Raw genomic sequence first — 9,965 nt, 5'->3', positions numbered from 1 at the left:
CAAAGCATTCGTAGAATCTTTTAAGGACATCAGTAGGATTCTATTACTTTCATCTTTAAGCATCCCCAAAGCATAACTAAATTGTTGACCATCCAAGAGTCCATCCTCCTTTACACTTTTCAATATTTTAACGCAATCAGGAATTGAGTATTGTCCATGAACATGAGAACTTGCCGCAATTTCAGCCTTCTCAACTTCATTGTGACTTTCTGCTGCTTGAACTAATCGTTCGAATGTGTTTTTCATAGTTGTCGCAGTCCCAACCTTGGTCTTACCCCTTGTCCCTTTATCACATATATCCGGTGAAACCTTTCTTTTCTTTTTGATTGAGTATTTTCTACAAGGACAACGTCGTCGTCATCAGATTCAAGATTCTCCAGTGACACATCATCAATAGTATTTTTGCCATCAAATTCAAGTGGCACTCCTAAAGCCGGTGTCCATTGGCATTGAGTTGTTACCACAGTCTCCCCAAATATAAAGTCCAAAACATCACGAAATTCCAAACTCTTATCCTCTCACAACTTTCATAATCCCCTCCACCTGATTTCTATGGAGTTCGGCCAACAAATACACCCACCGTGATTTCCATTTCACATCCTGCTTCCACCATTTCCCCTGATTTCTTAAGTAATTTTCAAATAGGAGTATCTTTTGTTGTTACGATAAACTTCCACCATCACCATCAAGGCGGAAAAAAAAGGCAATGCATCAAAATCAAATAACAATAGCAGAATCATGTGATGGAGTTTGCCATCTGAGGAAGAAGAAATGAGTTGCATCCCGAGATAATTATAATTCACTACTAGAAAATGGGAAAACCAGTTGCAAAATATTTATTTTTTTAATATAGGGCCTATTTATTTAAGTTTTAAAAAAAATGATTTTTTCTGAAAAAAATTTAGAGACTTTTTTGTAGAGATTTTGAAGAAAATCTAAAATTATTTTCCGTTTGTTTACGATTATTATTTTTTTTTAAATGATTTTTTAAAAAATAGATTTTGAAGAAAGCTATATTGAAAATGACTTTTCATTTTGAAGAAAAAAAAATGTTTTTTTTACTAAAATGATTTTTTAAAAAGATGACTGCTATACATCACTAAGGATTTTTTAACGAGAACCAAGAATGTGCCTATTTGGATGAGTTTCTTCTTTTTTTTTTTTTTAATAAAAAAATTATATATTCTGTTGTTTGACTGAAATCATGAATGGTTGGTAACATGATCGTGCTTTTCGTTATTCAACCGTTCGTAGCAATAAGTATTACTCTTTTAAAATTTTTGAAACAAACACAAATAAAATAAAAAAAAAGTAATTTTTTTTGCTAAAAAATCTGAAATAAACGGGGTCATAATATGATGTGGCAAAATAATAAGTTTTAATCGATTGTTGTGTAAATGGATTTTGCACTATCTGTGCTTGTCCATTGCACACTAATAATAATTTGAGTATTTTTTAGTTTAGAAGAAGGTAACACATAGGCCTATACTAAATGAAGTTGTATTAAGTTTATTATTACTAGTGGCCAAACGGGCACGTTCCGTGCCCGTTTGTGTGATCCACAATTTCTATTTTGCTAACGTATATAAATAGTAATCAGTGGTTAATTATAAATTTGATTTTCATTTAAACTAATTTGTGTATTTTTAGTTTCCTTCAAAATAAAAATTGTAATTTACATGTGTTGGACAGGAGGTAAATCAACATATTGTTACCAATTATTTAATAAGTTAACATGTGTAATTTGATTAGAAAAATACACTTAAAAAAATCTCAAATAGATATGTAGTAGAGGAAGATAATTAAAGAATACATGATGATGAACTGTCAACGAATAAAAACTCTTAAATAGAAAATGAAAATTCTACACCAAAACTACCAACACTTCAATCATGATAAGATTATAACTGGTAGAGATGTACATCCATAGAAAGCAATGTGATCATCAACGATGCTGCTTAACAGGAAGGTCAAACATGAAATTTGAACCATTTTTGTTTTTCATTTCCCTGCATATATATATTTTTATTAGTCGTTATGAATAAGACAAAGTTAATTTAAGAAGAATGAGCTATAATTAGCACATCATATTGGCATGTTAATATGGGGTGAATATAATTGAATACCTTATAAAAATTCTTGTCAATTCTTCATATATCCCTTTATCAATGAATTTTTGACTTTTGAAAAACTACATTTTATATTGCAGAATGTTATAATTAAACGTGAGGCAGTATATGCGTGAAAAGAACAATATTAAAAGCTGATTTAAAAAACCTGATAAATAGATATTTCTTTTTTTAATTTAGTTGTAGCACCATGGCGGCTATCCGGATTTATCGGAGAATGGAGATTTCTGTAATACAGCCAAATGAGCATATATCAAATTTAATTAATTGGAAAACAATGTTATTCGTAGATGACATTGATTGAATGAAATACCTGCTTGTCTTTTGAGCTATTAGTACTTTTCTTCTGATATTCCAAAGTTGTGTTTTATCTGTTATTATTGTCGATCTCCATCCAAGAGAGTACAATTTTAGACGATGAACCTGTTATTAAAAAAATGGGTTAGTAGGAAAATGATGATAATAATATTGTGATATTTAGTTCATATTTTTGACTTTATAATTACCTTGTTGTCAATTTTTTTTATCGAAGAAATGGATTGCTCATCCTTCCATATGTTCCATTTTTTTTTCGAATTCTCCCTCCTATTTTTTTTGAAACATGTTATTGATAACAATATCTATATCTTCTATCTATACTAATAAATGAAATAAAAAAGTTTAAGTATATCTTACTTGAGTGTCAAAGTACATGTCAAAGCGTTTCCTTTTCATCTCTTCACATAACTGGAATATCTCATTGTATGGTAGTTTGACTGTATAAGAAAAAAGGAAACCATAAAAACTTAGTTATTTGATAATTAAATATGTTGTAATCACACCAGTAATTTTTAATTGTAATGGTAATAAATGTGGGAGTAACTCATTGATTGCAAAAGTCAAATACCTATGATTGTGACAACAATATATCCCGAAAAACCACATTTTTGGTAAATTCCCCATCTTCACCTTCTAGCTTTCCTTCTTTAATCAACACTCTTGTCGCAGCTCGAGAGACACCTCTTGATAATGCGACATACAATTGACCATGACTAAAAACATGTCTTGGAAGATAGATTCCAACATTTGGAATTGTTTGTCCTTGTGATTTATTTATAGTGATTGCAAAACTTAGTTTGACGGGAAACTGCTTTCTAGTTAGCACAAAAGGAAGTCCTGCACCTTCTGTGGTTTGAAGCTTAATTCTGGGCAAAAAAGCTCTTTTTCCAGCATTGTGCCCTGTAAGTATTTCGACATCCAACAAATTCATATATAAACCACGACATAGCAATCTTGTCCCATCGCAAAGTCCATATTTGGGGTCTATGTTTCGCAACAACATCAATGGAGCTCCCTTTTTAATTTTTAATATGTGCGGTGGTAAACTTCCAATAGCAATTGTGTTTAAGTATTCCTGCTGGTATAGATTATGTGTATCACCCTCAACCTCGTCAAATGACATCAAATTATGTTCATCTCCAGGGAAATGGAAATTTTGATCTGAAAATGGAAATAAATAGTAAGTAGTTTAAGTATGGAGCAAATAATTATTTGTTGAGTTAATTTCAAAAAAATCAGTTAACAAAATATGTTTTTGAGTCACTAACCAAATGTCATGTGGTTGGTATGTATAGTACTTGGTCCAGCTTCATGATCATGATTTCCATAATAACGTGTTGAAGTAAAATTGGTATTTGATAAGTCATGAAATGGCATCACAGGATCTACATTAGCAGCGGTTGTTGTTTGAACTTGTTTGCCTTTATCTTTTGCTTGTCTATAATTTGTTCTCCTTTTTTCAAGATGTTGTTGTTTTTGCTCTGTAGTCATTCTTTGTCTTCTGTCTCTTGCATTCTGTGTACGTCTTTGTCTTTGACGATCTCTTGATTCTTGACTACGGTTGGTCTCCATTTTTTATATTATATCTGTAAGAATGAAAGTAAAAATTACTTTATTAATTTCAATGAAAATAAACATTAAATTATATTTTCAAAACAAAGTGAGAGACTGGGATAATGAGTATGTTGTGTTGCAATAAAAGTGGTACTTTATTCTTACAGGTAATTACTATAATATTTAATTATAGTGTTTTTCATTTGAATCTTTATTATTTTATTATTTTGACTCTAACTTTGTCTTTCAAATTGATTGATACATTCTACTTTAAAATTTTGATCTCATGTATCTTTTAAGTTAAAAATTTTGCTTGATTTTGTGGCACAAAAAGTTGAAAATTAACATTTATATTTTTTTTTGAAACAAAAGAACCACTGTCATCATAATTCAAAATTGTATAGAATAAGTTACACGTAAACATGACAGTACCTGAATTTCAAAATCCTTACACAAACTTCCTTCATCCTCTAATAACTATAGTAAATTAACCCAAACCATTACTTGCTATATAACTAATCAATTTTGACAGAGGAGTAGATGAGTCTTGTGAACCAAAAGCATGCATAGAATCCAATAGTACCGGTTACCACAAAAAATGCATAAGAAGCTATAAGCATGTACCCAAAGTAAAATATCGCAGATACCAACTTTGTGATTTCAAGCTTGGTAAAGAAGTAGAATGTTGCAGATACCAAATTAACATTTATATTTAAGTTGAGATGTTGATGGCTTATTGATTATTCATAATACTTTGGTAAATATTCAAACTGATCGAAATAGTGTTATTATTAGTGTGACAATATCTCTTTTCTCTTTTCGATGTCTCTCTAATATCTATTTTACTTAATAGAAAACATGAATGAATATGAAGAAGAAATGAAGAGTAGTTGGTTAATTTTGGAAGTTAGTAGAGAGTTAGTTTTATTAGAAGGGAGTTGGTTTTGGAAGTTAGAGTTTCAATAAGGGTATTTTGGGATTTTCAAAAAAAGGCTACACCAAAAGAGTTTCTATATTCCCTTTATTAATGTTATAGATTACTAGCGGGTCAGGCAGACGCATTTCGCGTTTGCCTGTGTCTAACTTATGTCCGAAAAAAAAATACATGCTTTATGCATGTGTTTAACTTATGTCCGGAAAAAAAATACATGTTTTATGTTATACTGAGTTTGTTAAAGGATATTGTTATTATGAAAAGTCACACAAAATTCATCTATCCTCTTTATAATAGTATAAAATAGATTATTATTATTATTATTATTATTATTATTATTATTATTATTATTATATTTTTTTAAGGAAGAAGATGAAGATATGAAGAAATTGATGAATAATGTTCATTAAAACTAGGTTTGTTGATTTTTTTTTTTGTTTTATAATGTTGGCAATAAAGATCGAACTTAGGATCTCATGCATACTACCAAAATCGCTCATCACTATACAAAATCTAGTGGCTTAAATATGTTGAACTTTAATAAAAGTATTTTAAAATATAAAGTTCAACATTTTTTAATAAAAGATAAGAAAAAACGGTTTATATATGCATATTACAAAAGATAAAGGACCAAAATGAAAAAAAAAATGATTAAAGTGTTACAAATTTTATAAGATAAAAGATTTAAATGAGAAAAAAATAAAGAACTAAAGTGTTACAAACAAATAAGATAAATGATCTCTAGTATAATTTTGTCTATTTTATATTTAAAGTGTTCTTAGATAGTCTCAAGTTTGAAGATGAGTGAAAAAATTTCCTTATCTTTTACTAGTAAAAGGAAGATTGAGTTGCTCATATGCAAGCATTTTGATGATGTGTCACTCTAAGAAAATGTTTTTAATCTCTATTAAAATCTTTTACTTATTTCTTTTAATTTATTAAATTAAATCTAAAAATAAATAAATTAGCATCATCATAATTGTATGAGTAACCAAAAAAATCATCATAATTGTATGCATCCTTTTACATTCCTCCCTTAAAATTTTAGTGTAAAAATTAATTTTAGAATTAGAAATTAAATAAAGGTGATTAAAATATATTTGTTTTGTCATATTATTGGTATGAAGTTTCAACCGTCATTGGTGAATCTCTAACTACATGTTTAAGGGGATCAAAATAATTAGTATTCGAACACGTTGATATAAATGTGAGCTAAACAATAAATTTTAGTGTAAAACTTAATTTTAGAATTAGAAATTAAACATAGGTGATTAAAATATTTTTTTTGTCATGTTATTGATACGAAGTTTCAACCGCCATTAGTGAATCTCTGACCACATGCTTAAGGGGATCAAAACTCTTACTATTTATTGTTGGTAAGTAAAATAAATTATACTCTAGATAAATCAAACATGTCAAAATTAATTCTACACATTTTTAAAATCAATTTTGACTCTTCTAATGGAACCAAACATAAATAATAAAATAAATAACTATGACTTATTTTTCTTTTACAATTAAAATGCATTTTCATAAGACCTAATTTAACTATCAATGTTGATATTGTTATGTTGGGTGCGCTAGCGCGTCCCCGTTTCCAATTAAATAATAACTTTTGTTCCTTTGAAGTATATATTATAAAAATCCATTTTTAATTAATTTTCGTCATACACCCCCTCGAAGCCCAACATAATAACGAATGGTTCATGTATATATAAAGCATACTTGTCAAACATACAATTTAATTTTAAGTTTTATCAATCATAATCACAATATAAATAAAATCTCATACATTAATTACATATACATATATATATATATATCGATTTTTCTTTACAATAAAAAATAATCTAATCCAATATCTCATGCATACTATCCAAAAAAAATTCAACTAAACTAACCCTAATTGCTTTATATGATTTTTTGCTTTATGTAGTATGGTTTTGTAAAATGGTTATGTGATGTTTTACTTAATAACAATGGTTTCAGTGTATAACATCTTGGCACTAATGCCCATATGAAACCATTTAACTAAAATAATGGTTTCAGTGTATAACGCTATGAAACCATTTAATTAGACTAATGGTTTCAGTGTATAACATCTTGAAACCAAATAACAAGACTGATGGTTTCAATGTATAACGCTATGAAACCATTTAACTAGAATAATGGTTTCAGTGTATAACAGTATGAAACCATTTAACTAGACAAATGGTTTCAGTGTATAACATCTTGAAACCAATTAAAAGGACTAATGGTTTCAGTGTATAACATCTTGGCACTAATGCTCATATAAAACCATTTAACTATAATAATGGTTTCAGTGTATAACAGTATATCAAACCATTTAACTAGACAAATGGTTTCAGTGTATAACATCTTGAAACCAATTAACAAGACTAATGGTTTCAGTGTATAACATCTTGACACTAATGCTCATATAAAACCATTTAACTATAATAATGGTTTCGGTGTATAACGCCATGAAACCATTTAACTAGACTAATGGTTTTAGTGTATAACGGTATGAAACCATTTTTGCTGTGGAATGGTTTCAAAGAGTTGTTCTCCAAAAACATATTTAACCCTTAATAAAAATTGTGAAATAAATTTAAATTTTTAAGACGATATAAAACCGGAGAGAGTGAGGTATCCCCATTTAATTAATATCTGATATTTATAAAAACATATTTACCTCATTTAATTAACTAAAAATAGTTCAAGGTCTCAGAAAAATACCTAACTTGTCCCAAAATTCCCAGAAAATTATTTACTATTTTTCTGTAAAAAAAATAAAAAAAAATTGGAGTCTCCTTGGCACCGAACGCACCCCCACGCGCCGCCAGTGAGAGTGGGCGTGGAGGCGCGTCACTGTTCTTCAGTTATGATTATTACACGTGTAAAATCATCTGATGGCTGTGAATGACTTATGCACCATATATAAGAAAAGGCTTATGCATATTAACTATTGCCTGTTATGTTGGACATAGGACTGAGCACGAAACCGCGACTCGACTCAAAACCGATATAACTGACAATACATTGAAGTATTTGGTCGGGTGTGGGTTGGATCTCGACTCTCGGGTCAACAATTGCGAAATATCGGGCATGGACGATTAATTTCATATGGACAATTGCGAAATATTTTGGATAATGAAGTTTTAGATGTAAACAAAGTTTCAATCTAACGCGTAATAACCGCCACCTGTACGGCCCAACACCCGAACAAACCGAAAATATAAACAATCGAAATTGGGTCCAAATTAAATAGTTACGATTTTTATCGATTTAGTAATTCTTGACCCGAAACCGACGGATGCTCAAGCTAGAAGGTTATAAACCAGAAGGTCACTAATAGGTTACCAAAAGGAGTAATAATATTCCTTATAAAATGAGAAAGTTTAGTGACTAATAGGTTCACTCTCACTCTTTATAACCACCACCCCACATTCTTTTTCTACTCATTTCTAAATCTTAATATTTGACATTTTCACTCAATCTTTGAGCGTATTTGTACCATGGTGCTATGTATTGATATCCAACAATATTCATTTATACTAAGGTTTAGTTTTTGTACTTCATTTGTAGGTTGAAAAAAATAATTTTTCTCTACAAATAGAATGTTAATGGATTAAAAGGCCGGTTGTTGGGCATAAAACTAGCGATTGTTTACCAAATTTCCACGTAAACACTGGTATTCTCAATTACTCTTATCGAATTATATTGTTCATTTAAAAGTTATCTTTAAAATATTTTTTTATCATAACAATGATTGTAAGTAAACAATCTTATTTTTCTCATTTATTTATTGATATTGGTTGTTCATTTGTTATCGAGAACATAAAACCGTTATATTATTTTACTCTACTTACTCCAGATCCATGTGATAGAACCAGAGGAAGAAAAATGTATTTGAGTCATCATTTACTTTCTCCAAAATAACTTTTGGGTACGTATTCTTCAACTTTTAATAATGTCTTATGTTCTTTTCTTACTTTTCATGTATGCCTTCACTAATTTATTGATTTCTATGACAGAATATTGACTAAAGTATCTATTGATTTTCATGCATCCTTACGAGAAATTTGTAATACAAATGGTCACTCATATAAGATATCTTATCATCTATTGTATATTCAGTTTCACCCTTTTATTATTTTTATGTCTTATGTTATTTTCTTACTTTTCATGTATGTCTTCACCAATTTATTGATTTCTATGACAGACTATTGACTAAAGTATCTATTGATTTTCATGCATCCTTACGAGAAATTTGTAAAACAAATGGTCACTCATATAAGAATATCTTATCATCTATTGTATATTCAGTTTCACCCTTTTATTATTTATCCATTTTGTATTTCATATTCTTCATATATGTTAATCCATAATTTTTATGGTTGAATATCTATTATATTGATCAGCCAAATTATATCTTGAAAATTGATATAACATCTTTTACTATTAAAAGGAAGGTTGAATTGCTCTTAGGCCTTCTTTGTGATGATGTGACACCTCTAAGAGAATTTCTTACAAAGGAATATATCAATAATGAAAAATGAAAAATTTAATTAAAAGTGACCAACTAATATTATAAGACCTGCAAATTTATATCTTGGTAATGGTTTAGAGAGAGACATAAATGATACTATAACCATCAAATTATCATGATCGTTGGAATTCTAACATGAAATTCTCACAAGAAGATATATCAACAAACAATTATGTATTCTTATATTATTTGTCTCAGCTTTCTACTAAATTTGAACTTATAATGATAAATGATAGTATATAATGTAATTGAGATAAAACTGAATTGCGTCATATTGACATTTTTGCGTCCAACTTTACTAAAAAAATCTCTGATAAACAAAAAAAAAACTTCCTTAGAATTTTTTTTTTAATAATATGTAATTTTACTAAAGTTATTGTATAACTATGAATATAATTTTATATTTGATACCAGACTTTTTAGAAAAGAGAATTGATAAATACGAGAACAATAACATGTCTATTATTAGTCCATAGAA

This window comes from Trifolium pratense, linkage group LG4, assembly GCF_020283565.1.
Source record: "Trifolium pratense cultivar HEN17-A07 linkage group LG4, ARS_RC_1.1, whole genome shotgun sequence".
NCBI classification, from domain to species: Eukaryota; Viridiplantae; Streptophyta; class Magnoliopsida; order Fabales; family Fabaceae; genus Trifolium; species Trifolium pratense.
This window is presented reverse-complemented; position numbering follows the sequence as displayed.